The sequence below is a fragment of the Meles meles genome, chromosome 11, assembly GCF_922984935.1.
Source record: "Meles meles chromosome 11, mMelMel3.1 paternal haplotype, whole genome shotgun sequence".
Taxonomy (NCBI): domain Eukaryota; kingdom Metazoa; phylum Chordata; class Mammalia; order Carnivora; family Mustelidae; genus Meles; species Meles meles.
Window position 1 is genome coordinate 63,030,537 of NC_060076.1, and position 19,032 is coordinate 63,049,568.

General features: G+C 39.9%; 1 protein-coding gene across 8 annotated transcripts in view; it reads right to left on the minus strand.

Moving 5' to 3' along the window:
* The window catches only part of KDM4C (lysine demethylase 4C), a 510,176-nt gene extending 491,442 nt beyond the window's left edge, over nt 1-18,734 (minus strand). For 4 of the 8 annotated variants that reach the window (XM_046023268.1, XM_046023266.1, XM_046023270.1 and 1 more), the window contains exon 1: nt 18,441-18,524. The gene's annotated coding sequence lies outside the window, so the exon portion shown is untranslated. Of the gene's footprint in view, nt 1-16,111; nt 16,182-17,938; nt 18,081-18,440 lie in introns of those variants that run through there. The other 4 variants (XM_046023271.1, XM_046023269.1, XM_046023272.1 and 1 more) reach the window with 4 other exon arrangements.
* Between the last annotated feature and the right edge of the window lie 298 nt (nt 18,735-19,032).

The window sequence follows — 19,032 nt, forward strand, 5'->3', positions numbered from 1 at the left end:
AAAGTGTCAGGATATAAGATCAATGCACAGAAATCAGTTGTATTTCTGTACACCAACAACAAGACAGGAGAAAGAGAAATTAAGGAGTCAATCCCAATTACAATTGCATAAACTATAAGATACCTAGGAATAAACCTAACCAAAGAGGCTAAGAATCTATATGCAGAAAACTATAAAGTACTCATGAAAGAAATTGAGGAAGACACAAAGAAATGGAAAAATGTTCCATGCTCCTGGATTGGAAGAATAAATATTATGAAAATGTCTATGCTACCTAAAGCAATCTACACATTTAATGCAATCCCTATCAAAATACCATTCATTTTTTTTTCAAAGAAATGGAACAAATAATCCTAAAATTTATATGGAACCAGAAAAGACCTCGAATAGGCAAAGGAATATTGAAAAAGAAAGCCAAAGTGGGTGGCATCACAATTCCAGACTTTAAGCTCTATTACAAAGCTGTCATCATCAAGACAGCATGGTACTGGCACAAAAACAGACACATAGATCAATGGAACAAAATAAAGAGCCCAGAAAGAGACCCTCAACTCTATGGTCAACTAATCTTCGACAAAGCAGGAAAGAATGTCCAGTGGAAAAAAGACAGCCTCTTCAATAAATGGTGCTGGGAAAATTGGACAGCCACACGCAGAAAAATGAAACTGGACCACTTCCTTACACCACACATGAAAATAGACTCAAAATGGATAAAGGACTTCAATGTGAGAAAGGAATCCATCCAAATCCTTGAGGAGAACACAGGCAGCAACCTCTTCGACCTCAGCCACAGCAACATCTTCCTAGGAACATCGGCAAAGGCAAGGGAAGCAAGGGTAAAAATGAACTATTGGGATTTCATCAAGATCAAAAGCTTTTGCACAGCAAAGGAAACAGTTAACAAAACCAAAGGACAACTGACAGAATGGGAGAAGATATTTGCAAACGACATATCAGATAAAGGGCTAGCTAGTATCCAAAATCTATAAGGAACTTAGCAAACTCAACACCCAAAGAACAAACAATCCAATCAAGAAATGGGCAGAGGACATGAGCAGACATTTCTGCAAAGAAGACATCCAGATGGCCAACAGACACATGAAAAAGTGCTCCACATCACTCAGCATCAGGGAAATACAAGTCAAAACCACAATGAGATATCACCTCACACCAGTCAGAATGGCTAAAATTAACAAGTCAGGAAATGACAGATGCTGGCGAGGATGCGGAGAAAGGGGAACCCTCCTCCACTGTTGGTGGGAACGCAAGCTAGTGCAACCACTCTGGAAAACAGTATGGAGGTTCCTCAAAATGTTGAAAATAGAACTACCCTATGACCCAGCAATTGCACTACTGGGTATTCACCCTAAAGATACAAACACAGTGATCCGAAGGGGCATGTGCACCCGAATGCTTATAGCAGCAATGTCTATAATAGCTAAACTGTGGAAAGAACCTAGATGTCCATCAACAGATGAATGGATAAAGAAGAGGTGGTATATATACACAATGGAATACTATGCAGCCATCAAAAGAAATGAAATCTTGCCATTTGCGACGACATGGATGGAACTAGAGGGTTTCATGCTTAGTGAAATAAGTCAATCGGAGAAAGACAACTATCATAAGATCTCCCTGATATGAGGACGTGGAGATGCAACATGGGGGGTTAGGTGAATAGGAGAGGAATAAATGAAACAAGATAGGATTGGGAGGGAGACAAACCATAAGTGACTCTTAATCTCACAAACTGGGGGTTGCTGGGGAGAGGTGGGTTGGGAGAGGGGAAGGGGGTTATGGACATTGGGGAGGGTATGTGCTATGGTGAGTGCTGTGAAGTGTGTAAACCTGGCGATTCACAGACCTGTACCCCTGGGGATAAAAATACATTATATGTTTATAAAAAAAAATAAATAAAACATTGTTGACCAAAAAAAAAAAAAAAAAAAAAGACAAGACCACAGATGGGCACTGCAGGAAAGGGCAGAGTGAAGAGGTGAGTGTGAGGCGGGCAATGTGTGAAACCAGCAATGTCTGTATTTTTATAGACAAAGAAGAGATTCAATTTTAGTCACAACTGGAGGATTGCTACCGGCATCTAATGGGTATAGACCAGGGACACTGCTTAACACAGAATGCATAAAAGATACCCACAACAACAAAGAATTATTCAGCCCTGTCAAGTGTGCAGAGGTTCAAAAACCCTGCCATGGGGCCTAAAGAAACTATAACGTATGTTCAATAACAGACATTGTATGACAATGTTCACAGTAGCATTTTTATAACAGTTAAATATCAAAAGCAACTAAAATGTCCATTTACAGGAGAATAAATAAGAGTATGTTCAACCAATTCACAGCAGTGAAAATGAAACAAATGAACAAACCAAAGCTATTCTCAATAATAAACATATGAACCTCAGAAAGTTTAGTCTTGAACTACTCAAAGCACATATCTATTTTTACAAATCTAAAAAATAAAATTTAATCTCTTCTTAAATGATAAAAGCATATAAAATAAATACATCTTTCTAAAGCATGTGAATACTGGGTTGTCTGGCTGGCTCAGTTGGTGAACCATATGACTCTTAATCTTCAGGTTGTGAGTTTGAGCCCCACACTGGGCAGAGAGTTTAAAAAAATAATAAAATATTGTTATGTGAGATCGAGCCCTGCACCAGCTCTGCGCTCAGCAGGGAAATCTGCTTGGGATCCTCTTCTTCTCCCTTTGCTTCTCCCTGCATAGGCAGGGATTCTTATAAATCTTAAAAAAAAAAAAAATAGATAAAGCAAGGGAATACGAACACAAAAATCAGGACAAGATTGCTAAAGGAAAGCAGACGGGATAGAATAAAATCAAGTAAGTATATCTGGGTGAATTCATAAGACTGTACCATGTCTTTTATGTACCTCAAGCATTAAATAAAATTTTTAAATTGATGAAACAACCAATACAAGTGGTAAATTTCTGAAAATACCTAGGAAATTGAAATATACTTTGAATTAAACTACAAAACTTTTTTAACTTCTATGCTAGAACTATTCTTTAATACAACCTTTCTGTAATACCTAACAATCACTTCCAGTTTTTCATTTTGACAATTCCATATTTTTGTATAAATGTACCAAATAGGACCTGCATGGCCAATGAAGACTCAACACAGAGCTTCAAAAGTTGTTTTCTAACTATATTTTGTGACATTATTTTAATTGAAAGTCTGTAATTGGGTTATGTATTTGTATTCAAGTACTTAAAATGGCAATAAATTGCTTGGGTCTCCTTTCCTTAGTCTTACTCTGTTATACAACCAATAACATAACGATATAACTAAATATCTTTAAATTTACAGATTAAATGAACAAACACTCAAGTATGCCTCCTTTGGTAAAATAACTGACTTTTAAATAATCCTCAATTATAACACCCACAATGATTTTAACATTAAAAGGTAATTTGTGTAAAAAAATCATTTGTACACTAGGATAAAAATCTTTTCTAGCTATATGAACTATGCATCCTACCAATACCCTTTGATCTGGGAGGAAATTTTTACATAAATGCATCATTAACAGCAGAAGAAAAGAAAGTTTACAAACAGCAGTAATTCTAAGTAATAAATATTTTTATCTAGAAAGTAGTCTGTAGTGTTTGATAAAAAATTTCTCACATTGTAATGCAGGGAAATTTCGCATCAGATCTTATTATTTAATTGCCAACGGTACAGAGAATACAGTCAAACAAACAAAAAAAAAACTCAGTAAGTATAAATGCATATACTTTTGAAGTAAAAAATAAATTCTAAATATGGATACTACATGAAAACATAAATTACCTGATAGACAATGATCACAAGGCAGAGAAACAATTATCTTGGCCTTAAATTTATTTTTTAAGAATGGAAAATACTTATTGTTTTAATTCTTTACTCCTGGACTCTTTCTAAATCTAACTATTTTAAAGCCAAACATAATCTCTAACCTGCATATCAACAAAACATCTAAGCATGGAACAACAAAATGTTTGGTGGCTTAGTGGGTTAAACCTCTGCCTTCAGCTCAGGTCATGATCCCAGGGCCCTGGGATAGAGTCCCACTTGCAATGGGCTCCCTGCTCAGCGGGGGGTCTGCTTCTCCCTCCCCCTGTTCTTGCGCTCTTACTAGGCTCTCTCTCTCCCACTCCCTCTAAAATAAATCTATTTTTTTTAAGATTTTATTTATTTATTTGACAGAGAGAGAGATCACAAGTAGGCAGACAGGCAGAGAGATAGAAGGGGAAGCAGCTCCCCACCGAGCAGAGAGCCCAATGCAGGGCTTGATCCCAGGACCCCAAGACCATGACCCAAGCCAAAGGCAGATGCTCAACCCACTGAGCCACCCAGGTACCCCTAAAATAAATATTTTCTTAAAAGTTATGAAAAATGTAAAAATCATTTTTAAAACATGCAAATTTGTATCTGATTGAGATTCACGACCTTTATGAAAAGAGCTAAGAAGAGAAACTACAGAATTTTCTAAAATTTGAGTTATAAAAGAAAACTTCATTCCCTGTTAATGCCAACTTTAGGAAAATCACAGAACTATACTAAAATATGGGTCCAGACAGGAGCAAAAATTATGCAATCAATGCCAACTAACATTTCTGCATGAATAGGAAAAAAAAAAAAGATTGTTCTCCTATGACTGTGAATTTAGAAACCTCATTTGTTTTCTAAATCCCTATTATTATGCAGGGTGATTGATAAGGACACTCAAAACAGCCAAACTTGCATTGCACATTAATTGTGAGTTCCTACCAAGAAGTTTGCCAGGCTTGGATTGTCTCTTCCGTCAGAAGATCTGGGAAAGAGGAAATGCTCCCTGGCACAGGCAAGACCTACCTGAATCTCCAGGTTCCAATACCCAGACTCCAGCCACCTATTGGCAGCATCATGACAACCACAGGCCTGAGTCAACCACTGTGCCTCCCAGGCCCCCGTGGAAGGCTTGCTGGCCAGCCCCTCACCTGGACTTTCGGACTGTACCACCTGCCCCAACCCTGGAACAGATAAGCTCAGGGCCTGTGATGGAACCCGTATCAACTACCATCAGCTTTACAGTGAAGCCATTTCACATTTACAACTGAGATTACCTATACTATCTATCAGAAAAACTCATGAGAAGCCAGGTAAATCACTTATTACTATTTTCAAGCATAAGATATCTAAAATTTGAAATATTTTGAAAACATATTTAAATTTAATTTTGTATGAAAACGTTGAAATTATTTCTAAAGATTCATAATCACGTAAGCCATACATAGCATCAGCTATAGTGAGAGGAAAAGAAAAAAAGGTTGGAAAATATCAGACACAATAATCTGACAGTCCTTGCTTATTCCATTATTAGTGAATGCAAGGAACACTATTTTAAAGAACTGTGACAATTTGCACATTTTTTGGTAACTACCTGTCCAAAAAAACAAGCTTGCCAGAAAAGGATTTACTATATTCTCACCCCGTATGCAATGTTGGCATAGTACCTTGCACTGGTATTTGTAAATAATTTATTCTTTTAATCTTAATACCAATACAGGGTTTCTTTAACATTCGAACTGCATCTAAACACATGAAAGTATTTTCAACATCGCTTTAGATGAATTTACCTTTCTTTGAAATCTCAAATACTTAACCAAACTATAATAATCACAAATATAATCATGATACAAACACAAAGGAAAATCATTATGTTACCCATTGCTTCTCCTTGATTTAAATTATGATTTTAATAAATATAAGACCAAACCCTCATTAATGTTCATGAAAATGAACTCATCACGTTTTGTTTGTCTGATTCATAACTTTTCTTTGTTGTTTACAGCCTGGTCTTTGGCAGAGTAGTATGGGCCATCTGCACAAACTCTTTCAACAGTATTATACTAAAGACGATCCTCACTGACAACTCTTTGAACACTGAAATCTTATTAAATGAATCTTTTTAAAAAGCTTCATTTGTTTTGGTTCTTTACTGTGCTGTAACATACAATACTTCATTTTCATTCTTACTAGTTTTCTGTGCTATTAGCCAGCTGTGATTATTCCCATTTGAGAGATGATGAAACTAAGGTTCAGAAATGGAAATCACTCCCCTGAAGTCAAACAGCAAGTAGGTGCAATGAACTGACTGCACATTTAGTATCCCCAAAACCCAGACCCCAAATATAAATGACCTCTTTGCTAGGCTCTTCAGCTAACCAAAAGCCCACTAAATCAAGAATAAACTTCCAGTACCAAGCCCAGATGGTTTCACAGAATTATGCTCAATGTTAAGAAACATAATCCAATATTATTTAAGCTTTTCTGAGCACAAGGGGGAAAAAAAAGCTCTAAAGTCCTTTAAGAAGCACGCCTAAATGGGTAACAAAACTTGAACAATGGCCCAAGAAAACTGCAGAACAATTTTAAGAGTACTGACAAAAATTATTTTTAAAAATGAGGAAGCAGGCAACCCTCTCAGGCCCCCTTACTCTTCAGGTGCTTTGTACTATCACTCACTATCACTCAACAAACTTTGGTTTGCAGCCCACCACAAAAAAAAAAAAAAAAAAAAAGAGGAAGCAAAATCCAAAAGCACATTAAAATAATAACCATGGGCTCCTGGGTGGCTCAGTTGGTTGGGTGACTGACTTCAGCTCAGCTCATGATCCTGGAGTCCTGGAATCAAGTCCCACATCAGGCTCCCTGCTCAACAGAGATTCTGCTTCTCCCTCTGCCCCTCCCCTTTCTCATGCTCTCTTTCTCTTTCATTCTCTCTTTCTCAAATAAATAACATCTTTTTAAAAATAAAATAATAAAATAATAAGCCATGACTAAAAACTCATTCCAGAGTACAAGAATGCACTAATACTAGTACATTTGTTATATAATTTGTGTGTGTGGATGTATATGTATGGATTATTATACATAAATGTGCATCTGAACATACACATATTCTCTAGTTTGGTTCACTGAGAGGGCACGGGAGCAACATCCCAATATCAATAACCACCTAGACCCTGGCTTCTAAGTATTTGGGGTAAGAAAAGTTCAAGATGAGCCTGCATATCTCACTGTGCCCAAAAGGGAGGGAATGCTCAAAGAATGATGGGACATGTCAAAAGCACACAGAACCAAACATAAAGGATTCCCATTGACCAAACCTATGACAATTTAAGTGTCAATATAAATAACAATATTAACAGATTATAATTCATTGAATAGAACAGGAAACCACAAATCCTAATTGATAAAGATAAATAAATTTAAATTAAAACTTAAGCAAGTGGGGCGCCTGGGTGGCTCAGTGGGTTAAGCCGCTGCCTTCTGCTCAGGTCATGATCTCGGGGTCCTGGGATCGAGTCCCGCATCGGGCTCTCTGCTCAGCAGGGAGCCTGCTTCCCTCTCTCTCTCTCTGCCTGCCTCTATATCTACTTGTGATCTCTCTCTGTCAAATAAATAAATAAAATCTTTAAAAAAAAAAAAAACTTAAGCAAGTATTTACATAGTTTTTCAAAACAAAACAAAACAAAAAAATAGAGTAGAGAAGCACAGAAGAGTCTAGCGTAAAAGATCTTAAGCAATCAAAGTGATCACTACAAGTAACAGAACAAAATGAAATTGTGTACCACCTGATAAGATGTAATAAAAAGAATAGAGTTCCAGGGCGGCTGGGTGGCTCAGTGGGTTAAAGCCTCTGCCTTTGGCTCTGGGTCATGGTCTCAGAGTCCTGGGATGGAGCCCGGCGTCAGGCTCTCTGCTTCACAGGGGGGCCTACTTCCCCTCTCTCTCTGCCTGCCTCTCTGCCTACTTGTGATCCTTCTGTCGAATAAATAAGTAAAATCTTAAAAAAAAAAAAAAAAAGAATAGAGTTCCACCTCTGTGATATTCCTGCCAATTATGCCTCAAGATTCTAAACACAAGAAAACAAAAATTAAGGGAGACTCTATAAAATAACTGGTCTGTAATTCTCAAAGCTATCAATATTATGAAAATCAAGTGGGACAACTGGGTGGTTCAGTGGTTAAGCATCTGTCTTTGGCTCAGGTCATGATTCTGGGGTCCTGGGATGGAGTCCTGCATTGGGCTCCTTGCTCAGCAGGGAGCCTGCTCCTCCCTCTGCCTGCCACTCCCCCTGCGTGTGGTAGGCGTTCCCTCTCTCTCTCAAGTAATGAAAATCTTTGAAAAGAAAAAGGAAAAAGAGGGGTGCCTCAGTGGCTCAGTAGGTTAAAGCCTTTGCCTTCAGCTCGGGTCGTGATCCCGGGGTCCTGGGATTGAGCCCCACATCAGGCTCTCTGCTCGGCAGGGAACCTGCTTCTCTGCCTACTTGTGATCTCTGTCTGTCAAATAAATAAATAAAATCTTTAAAAAAAAAAAAGAAAGAATCAAGCTAATCAAGCTAAATGACTTTTAATATTGCACTGGTTAAATAAATTATGGTAGATGCATAAAATGTAATTACTGTGGGATCATTTTAAAAATGAGCTCTACATGTATTCGTATTTTTAAAATCACATTCGAGGGAAGCCTGGGTGGCTCCATCGCTAGGCCTTCAGCTCAGGTGGGTCATGACCCTGGGGTCCTGGGATTGAGCCCTGCACCCAGGCTCCCTGCTCCGTGGGGAGCCTGCTCTTCCCTCTCTCTCTGCCTGCTCCTCTGCCTACTTGTGTGCGCTCTCTCTCTCTCTATCAAATAAATAAAATCCTTTTTTAAAAATCACATTCAAGTTACAGTATTAAATGAAAAAATATTCAGAACAAGTATAGACACCATGATTTGTATTAAAAAATGTATACATATGCATATATAAGCTTTATAGAATATCCTATATAGAATATGTAGAATATCTCTGAAAAGCCCCGAAAGAAACTGTTTAATAGGGGCGCCTGGGTGGCTCAGTGGGTTAAAGCCTCTGCCTTCGGCTCAGGTCATGATCCCAGAGTCCTGGGATCGAGCCCCACATCAGGCTCTCTGCTCTGCAGGGAGCCTGCTTCCTCCTCTCTCTCTGCCTGCCTCTCTGCCTAGTTGTGATTTCTCTCTGTCAAATAAATAAAAAATATTTAAAAAAAAAAAAAAAGAAACTGTTTAATAGTAGTTAACCAAAACGAAGAAACTGGCTGGCTGATGGCAAAAGTGAGAATATGGAATTTTTACCTATTTGTATCTTCTCTTTTTTTAAGATGTACTTATTTATTTGAGAGGGAGCATACATTGGGGGGTGGGGGGGCTCAGAGGGGAAGAATCTCAAGCAGTCTCCCCACTAAGTGAGCACAGAGCCAGATCCAGGGCTTCATCTCATGACCCTGAGATCATGACTTAAGCCAAAATCAAGAGTCCGACACTTAATCGACTGAGCCACCCAAGCACTTCCCCATTTATATCTTCTATACTGTATACGTTGTTGTATACTTTGCATTGCCCATTTAAAATAATATTTTAATATACATTAATACTATAATGATTTTAATAAGTTAAATTATCCAAAAGGAATGAATTTACCTATCTCAGGTCCAAATTCCTCCTACTAATACAAGCTGCCCTGAATGTTGAGAGTTCTCAGTGAAGTGTCCGAATATCAAGGTGATAGTTCCTTTTGAAAGTTAAATAAAAACAAAATGGGTGAGATAAGCAGCCTGGGGGGGGGGGGGCGGGGAGACTGTACCATCAGACTTCCCCTCAAAGGGACACCTGTGTGCTTTCTAAGTATCTGATACATTTCCAAAACACAACAGAAGCAACAAGGCTAATGTTGAATCAGAGACAAATACCCTTAGGACTGGTATTTAAACAAATGTCTGATGAGAAACTAGTTAGAAGATGGAGATAAAGACAGAGCCAAAATAAAGAATTTGACTTCTTTAACCTCATTCAACAGGAGAAAATGTATCCACAGGAAGAATATTCTGATGAGAAAGCTGAATACTCTTGAGGGTCAGAGAAGCCCCACAGGTAAAAACTAGTTTAGATTACTCCCCAACAGGGGCACCTGGGTGGCTCAATCATTAAGTGTCTGCCTTTGGCTCTGGTCATGATCCCAGAGTCCTGGGATAGAGCCCTGCATCGGGCTCCCTACTGGGTGGGGAGCCTGCTTCTCCCTCCCCCACTCCCCCTGCTTGTGCTCCCTCCCTCACTGTCTTTCTCTCTCTCTGTCAAATAAAGAAATGAAATCTTTAAAAAAATACAAAATAATAATACAAAAAAAAGATTACTCCTCAACACTACACATGTCCATCTGCTGGGATCTGCCTGTCACTAAATGATGTGCTTTCCCAAGAAGCAAGACTTCCTAGAAAGAGCCCTGAAGAATGGACAAGCATGCTTGGTATCCAGGTCCTAGTTCTTCTTATGAGTCTAATTAGGGAGTGACACTGAGAACATTAGTCCTCTAACACCTGACATGGTCTAGATCAACTGGGAAAGTTCAGATTTCTGAAACTCCCATCTAAAAATGAGAAGAGAACTATGAATCTCCTAAAAGTACTATCACTCACATACACAAACACACACATTCCCCCCCACAAAAGTCCTATCTGTCCAACAAATTGTCCATACTTAGACATTTCTAATTCCTAAAGCTTCCAATTCCTTCTCTAGAAAATAGTAAATCAATAGTCAGTATAACTATTTTGTATGGCTGTAAAATACATTTTCAAATGCATAATCTACTAAGGTTTGAGTGCTAAAACAATGAACAATTTCAAACATAGGTTTCAAAACATTTACTGATGTGTGATGATTACACATTTAAACTATCGCTACAGAGGTGCCTGGGTGGCTCAGTCTTTAAGCCTCTGCTCAGGTCATGATCCCAAGGTCCTGGGATAGAGCCCCTCATTGGGCTCCCTGCTCGGCAGGAAGCCTGCTTCTCCCACTCCCACTCCCCATGCTTGTGTTTCCTCTCTCACTGTCTGTCAGATTAACAAAATTTTTAAAAATCTTTAAAAAGGGGCACCTGGGTGGCTCAGTGGGTCTGCCTTCAGCTCGGGTCATGATCTTAGGGTTCTAGGATTGAGCCCCACATGGGGCTCTCTGCTCAGCAGGGAGCCTGCTTCCCTCTCTCTCTCTGCCTGCTTCTCGGCCTGCCTGTGAACTCTCTCTCTATGTCAAATAAATAAATAAAATCTTTAAAAAAAATTTTTAATCTTAAAAAAAATAAACTATCACTATATGTTTCCTTCAATTTTGTATGTTACGTCCCACTATAACTAGACAAAGTTAACAGAAAGAAGACATCCCGGGGCGCCTGGGTGGCTCAGTGGATTAAGCCGCTGCCTTCGGCTCAGGTCATGATCTCAGGGTCCTGGGATCGAGTCCCGCATCGGGCTCTCTGCTCAGCGGCGAGCCTGCTTCCCTCTCTCTCTCTGCCTGCCTCTCTGTCTACTTGTGATCTCTCTCTCTGTCAAATGAATAAATAAAATCTAAAAAAAAAAAAAAAAAAGAAAGAAGACATCCCTGCATAATCCCTAATTCATCCAAAATCCTTTCTATCCCTTTAATTCATGCCACACAGCAGGATGTAATAAAGGGTATCAGAATTTTCCAAATTATCATGCTATGGGCAACCATCAGTGAAACATTCATTATCAACATGCACAAGTAGGGCATGAAAAGATACAGTTCTATTTCAGCAATAAAGATGAACAAGGTAAGCTTTAATAATGTAGACAGGGAAGAAAAAAAACCAGACTAGGAGAGGAAACATGGATCACTGTGCAATGGAAGACTGTGAAGATTGTGAAGGTGAAATGCACATCCCACTTTGACAAGGGTCCCCAAAACACAGCCACTAGAAATCTGGGCTCTATCCAGCATTTAATAAAGGTACTATTTTTCCTATTTTCAGTACCTAAATTAATATACAGGAAATTTGCTTTTCAACTAGTATCCCTAATTATAAATGCAACAATGCTCATTCTAAAAAATCTCTAAGAAGGAAAATAAAAATTACCAGGAATTTCACTATCAAATTAGCATTCCAGTGTATTTTCTCTAACATATGTACATTTATAAAAACACAATGAAACACAACTAGGGTCGTGTGATGTATAAAGTTTTGTATAATTTTCTTTCACTAAACATAGGTTTGGAATAATTCTAACATTTTAAAATATTCATCCAAGATACAAATATCACATCACAGTGTGCAGTTAAATAGCCCTTATACTAGATATTTAGGTTATTTCTACTATTTTGTTAGCAAAATAGATAAAAGATCAGTATTTCATTGAAGGAGACCAAAGAGCCCCAAGCCTTCCTTGCAGAGGTTCTGGTGAAGTGAATAAATGAGAACTACAGCTCTAGTGATCAGCTCTTATCTACTGAACATGACATGACATCCTTACCAAGCCAGGCTCCTTAGTTCAGCCCTTCACAAACACTTGTTTGCCTTGATCTCTTTGTTACCGTTTTTGGAATTGTTTGGTTTGAAACAAATTGAGAAAATAAAAGTGATTAGAGGCCAGCCTTAAAATCCAGTGACTTACCACACACCTGCAGTGAAGTGAGCTTTGCCAAATAGGGTAGAAGAGTATTGGCTATCTGTGACCAGAGAAACCTTGAGGACAAGATCTAAGGTAGAGTCTGACTTAGATTTTTCTCAACCTGACCTTAAGCAACTCTCCTTTGAGACCAGGCCAGAATTTCTAAGCAGAACTAGCTTTCAGGGATAGTCATTTCTTTTAATAGGAAAGGTATAGGATAGCTATATGCACTTGGTCTTCCAATCAGACAAGAATTAGAAAATAGTTATTGTGTTTCAAAAGGCGGGGGAGGACTTAATGTAAATGAAGCATTTTCCTCATATATCCTTAGAGCTGTGTTGTTCATACTGCAGCCTGCAATCCTACCCAATTTGGTAGATTATATCAATATTTTTATATGTGAAATGGAACAAAATAGAAAATATCAGAGTACAGCACGGTGTACAAAGGTGGCAAAGTATTTTGTGAAATTTTTGTTTCAGTTTTGTGTGTGTGTTTGTGTGTGTGTGTGTGTGTGTGTTGGGTCAGGTTGGGTTAAATCACTTCCTACTTGTGCCCTAGTTTTAATTTCTTAATTTTTTCATATATACAAAAGTCCATAATTTGTAAAACAAACGTTTATTGAAACAACAGTATCCTGGACTTATAGAAGTGAATGAAAATACTTGGGTCCCTGCCCTTGTAGAATTCTTACAGTCTAGAAACTATCAAATAATCACATAAAAAAAGAGCAACAGTGTAACTAAACATTCAGGCTCAAAATAATTCTTTTCTTGAAATGCTGGGAATCACTGATCTATTATGTTCATTGCTATATGCTTAAGTGTTGTGGGAGGAAACAATTAGGGAATTAAGATAGATTATCATTAGGAAAGCTGATTTAGATTGGAGGAGAGGTGCATGTGACAGGTCAGGATTCTTTAAGCAAGTACATTCAAGCAGAGACTGGAATGATGTACCAAAAAGAGAGTGGAAAGAAAGTCTGACAGAAAACAGCACCTTCAGCAAAGGCCTATACACTTTAAGAAAAAGAAAAGCCAATGGGCAGAGAGAAAAACTAAAACCATCTAGATAAGGTTTGGAGGTTGCTTCCTCCAAATAATGCAGGAAGAGATAATGCAGGAATTTTAAGTCTCCCCAGAGCAATGAGAATGATTCAATTTGCATTTTAAAAGATCATGAATGAAGCAGAAATAGGAAGGAGGCTGGAATGGCTACAGAGATGATGCCAAGCAGAGACTAGAGGACTGATCTAATACATATTTTGGAAGCAGAAATGATAAGGTTTGGCGACAGTCTGGATGTGATGGGGCTGAAAAACCATGAGATACCTGGGATAACTCACAGGTTCCCCCCAAGTGAGCAGTGAAATGGGATGACATCCATGAGAAACCCTGGGAAGCAGTGCTGAGAGGAAAGATCCCAGTTCACCTAGTTACAGTTAACAAGTACAGATGTCAAATTAATAACTATTACCGGATGGAGATCTAAAAAAAGAAGTCAGCATCAAACAGGTTTTATGACACATGATTCTGCTCTGTAAGTATTTACCCTCAATACTAAATAACACAAATGCAAAAAAATCTAAAATAAATTGTAAAGATTCTATGGAGCAACAGCTTATAAATACCATAGTAGCTGAAGCCACTGTGTATCTGAAAATGTAGAGCAACAGTGTAACAAAACATTCACACTCAAAATAATCTTCTTCCAGGAAATGGTACAGAATCACTTGTCTATTGTGTTCATTTGCTGTATGCTCCACATCTAACATAGCATTTGACACATAGTAGGTGTTAAAATACTTACTGAAGAAATATACCCACTATTAGGCAGAATAAACTACCCAGCAAAAATAAGACAGTGCAAATAACAAGTAACTGTGCAAGGAAAAACTCTGTACTATGAAGCATACAAATGTACTAGAACAAAGACATTTCTCAGGGGAAAAGGAAAATGAGTTATTTACACTATCATAACCTAATAGTATCAAAGCTAGATTCTATTCCTAAGAATCAGCTTAATTTCAATACCAGAAATTCCATCCCTAGACAACCAATGGTAAAATATGCTCACCATTCCCTATCATCCCTAGATATGAGAAAGAATTAAAATGTAATAAAAGTTTGATATTTAAAGCTACAGTAAAATCTCATCTAGGTTATTAAAACAAGAGACTAGAAGGAATTTTATTAAAATAAAAATGGCAATTACTGATGATTTTTCTTTATTCTCTTGTTCACAAAAGTCATACCGATACATAGAGAATTCAGAAAATGCACACAGACACAAATGAGAAAAATTACCCATAAGTCCATCACCCAGAAGTAATTAACCACTTACAACATTTTGCACAGAACTTTTTCTGTGCATATGTTGGTGGAGAGTAAAATAATCCACGACTAATCGTATAATTGTTTAAGACTATGAAGGAGATTACAAAATGCTGCTATAGCTAGTGTACAGTATAGAGGGAAGACCAACCTGAAGAAGTAACAACTGAGGTAAGTAAGCTATCTGAAGGATGAGATGGAATTAACCACAAAAGAAGAACAGGTCAGGGTAGCAGTCAAGGTAGAGGGAACAAGAATTTGAGCAAGGTACCAACCCCACCTAGCCAGGAAATGGGGGAAAAGTTTGGCTGGGCAAAGCCTTACTGAGAGAGCTAAAAGGACTTGATTCTTAGGGAAAGAAGGACTGGATTGTTCCAAAAGGCATGGAGGGTGGGGAAATGAGAATCTTTGAGGGTGCAATACAATATTTTAAAGATAATAACACAATATTTTAAAATTTATATTTTAGTTTCCACAAAACCTTCTAGATTGGTAGCAAGTGAAGAAAAACTGTGACATTAACTCTTGCACAACTCCCAAAAAATTCATATTAGAAATGGAGGTGGGCAGAGGAGTGTGTGTGTGTATGTGTGTGTGTATATATACATATATATATTATAAAATATATAAAATAAATTTATATTATTTTAAAAGACCAAAAGACCAGCATTAGACACTGAGTTTAATGATAGTATGGAATATACCTGTTTTATCATCTTATCTCTAATAAATATATAACAAATTTGTATCAAGGGAATAATCATTTGCTGTATGAAGAAAAAGTGGCTAACATAAAGGGATGATTTTAAAGACACCCAGACAAGAAAAACACATCACTATCCATAGGACAAAGCCCCACACAGAGACTTCTGGCCTCCAGAGAAAGGGACCTGGTGGTGGAGCAGAATAGGTCCCTCTAAGGCCTGGACAGAGTATCCCTCAACTCTAACTATCCATTCTTCTTCCATCTATTCACTCAAGAAAAAGATTTAACCCAGCAATTCTTACTAGGCATATATCCAAGAGTAAAGAAAATCACACATACATACTAAAACTAGTTTGTGAATGTTCATAGCACATTATTCATAATGGCCAAAAAGTACAAACAACTCAAATGCCCATCAACTAATGAATAAACAAAAAGTGATATATCCATACAATGGAATACAAATCAGCCATAAAAAGGAGTAAGTACTGACAGATGCTTCATGATGGATGAACCTTGAAAACATTATGCTAAGTGAAAGACTCCAGTCAAAAAAACCCACTTATTGTATGGTTATACTTACATGAAATGTCCAAAATCGGTAAATTCATTGAGACAGAAAGCAGATTAGTCACTGGTTGGGGCCAAAGGAGATAGGAGCTGAAGAGAAAGGGACAATAACTGCTAATGGGAGCAGGGTTTCTTTGGAGGTGATAAAAATGTTCTAATATTGATTCTGATGACAGTTGCACAATTCCATGCAATACTAAAACCACTGGATTGTACACTTTAAATAGATGGATTATGTGATGTGAGTTATATCTTAATAAAATTACTAAAAAAAAAAAAAAAAAAAAAAAAAAAGAACCTGTTCTCAAAGCCCTAACATTCTAAGGGAGGGAGGGCGGGGGGGGGGGGGGGGGGGGGGGGGGGGGGCGGGGAACCAGTCAAGATACAAAGACAAAACAATGAGAAAAAGAAAGAAAAGAAATCACAGACTACCCAAGTTTAGTTAGGCACCTAACTTAGGCCTGGGTGGTTCAGGTGTCAAGCAGAGAACTCAAAATACCAGATTTTCATCCTTTATTTGAAATTTAAATCTAAGTAACTTTTTAAAAATTATGCACCTTTTCAGCTTCTTAAAATCTTCATTCTTATAGAAAAGTTAATAATGGATTTTTAAAAGCATTTGTGCACCTACAAGGTTTAAAACATATTTTTAATTTTAGACAAGCAACCGATTAAAATCTGTTAATAAAATGAAACAGGTCTCGAATTTAAATTGTATTGTACCGGTGCGCCTGGGTGGCTCAGTGGGTTGGAGCCTCTGCCTTCAGCTCGGGGGTCATGATCCCGGAGTCCTGGGATCGAGCCCCGCATCGGGCTCTCTGCTTGGCGGGGGGCCTGCTTCCTCCTCGCTCTCTCTGCCTGCCTCTCTGCCTGCTTTTGATATCTGTCTGTTAAATAAATAAATAAAATACTAAAAAAAATTAAAAATAAAAAAATAAATAAATTGTATTGTACCACCAAGTTCATGGAGTGGTGTAAAGATGGTATGCAAACTTTTCATAACGTCTTAAATTGGGAAAAAAAGGGCCTAAAAAAACGGAATAGCCGTGATACATTCCAAAACAAAGCATGGGGGGTTGGGAGGAGACCAGCAAGGCAGAATCTGAGTAATGATCATAAAGGAGAACTAAGTGTTTCATGGCAAAAATGGACCTTTAAGAATTAAAGCCACTAATTTTCAGCCACAACACTTAGAAATTATATTAGCAATTGTTACCATAGAAACAGTGAAGCCGAATTTCCCAAGATGAAAAATATAAATTCCAGAAAATTCAAGTGAGTGAAATAGGTCAAAACTTGGTCCGAACGGAGGTGGAACTGAGCCTACCATAAACCTACACCGAGACAGGGTGAACCAACGCCAACTTCTAACCCACATTTCCAAAGCAGGTCTTGATAAAACGCCTTGACGGTAATTTACCAAGTTAAAAAAAAAAAAAAAAAAAAGTTTGTCCTCTCTTCTCCTGGAGCAGAAACCTTACAAAACCCTCCTGAGCATCTCCCACAACCAAAGCCAGCCTTTACAGACTGCACCGGGCAGTGTAGGGCAAGGCTGGCTCCGAGTTCACCCGGAAAGCATCTGAATCTAGCCCCGTGGGTTTCACTGGCTCGCCTGGAGGAAAAACCCAAGCTCGAACCCGGAGCTTCAGCCTGCCTGACTCCCCCCTCCACATCCCCACCCTTCGCCACGTCCTGCGCGTGCCTGGCATTCCACGAGGAGCGATCCAACTCATTTATTAAGCTCCCACTGTCTACACCGCATCATGGTTTCAGGCACTGCAGGAAGAGATGGTCCCTTGCCGAAAAAAACAAAAAAGCAGCAAGGGAGCTGCGGACGAACCCGGGGAGGGGCTGCCTGCCTGCGGGGAGATGTTCTGGAGAGGAGCCCTTGCTTTCACCCCCCGGGTCCTGACAGCTCCAGAGAAGAGATGGCACCGAGGGCGAAGCAGGCCGTACCTCCCTGGAGTCCCCCGCAGACCAGGCTGGAAGGGGAAAGGAAAGGAGTCGGCATCCCTGGACCACCAGCGCGCTCCTCTGCTCGAAGGAGCGCGACCCAGACTTCGACCCCCGGGAGAACGGCGAGCGCGGGGACCGAACCCCCGAGAGGGCCGGAGCGGACTGTCACTGGCTCCCACCTCCCTCCGGGGCGACTATGGCCGGCCACTCTCTCCCCAGCATGACATCGGCGGCGGTCGTGGACCCAGCGTCTCCAGCGCCGCGTCTCCGCTGCCCCGACCGCCGGCACCCCCAGCGGCTCCGAGCAGAGGGGGGCAGTGCCGAGAAGACCGCCCGAGCCCCTCCCCCCACCATCCCTGTCACCCGGAGTCCGGAAAAGCGGTTACCTGGCGCGCGAGGTGGACCGGGATACGACCCAGAGGAGGAAGATGAGGAGGAAGAGGGTGGCCTCCGGCCCAGGGAGATTTGGGAAATTTGGAAGACTTGTTCCGCACTGGGTGACAGCTGTTCGCTGCGCACGCGCACCGGACCCCAGACGCCTGATCACTCCGCAGCTCCTCACCCTCCCGTCGAGAAGATGGGAGGCAGCGGTGAAGGCGCGCGCACAGCGCCTGCCGGCTCTCCCTAGCGAGGGCGCGCGCGGTGTCACGTGACCACTGGGGCCAGACACTCGGTGGGTCACGTGAACTTCGAAACAGTTTAAAGATGCCTGGCACCTTCTTGCTTTGGGCTTAGTCTTCCTCGCTATTCCTAACGTAGATATTTGCTGTGGTGCATCTTGTTCTCTGGGGAGGGGCATGCCCACTTTTTTCCATAGGGGAAGACACTTAAGAAGGAAGGAACAGGTGCACAGAACCTTGCCCGGAAGTGCCTACCGGATTCCCGCAAGGCTGGACCTGAGGGAGTCCACGCGCCACACGTCGTCCTGGGCCTCGTCCTGGGCCGCGACGCGGGCCTATGGCAGTCTCCGGCGCGGGA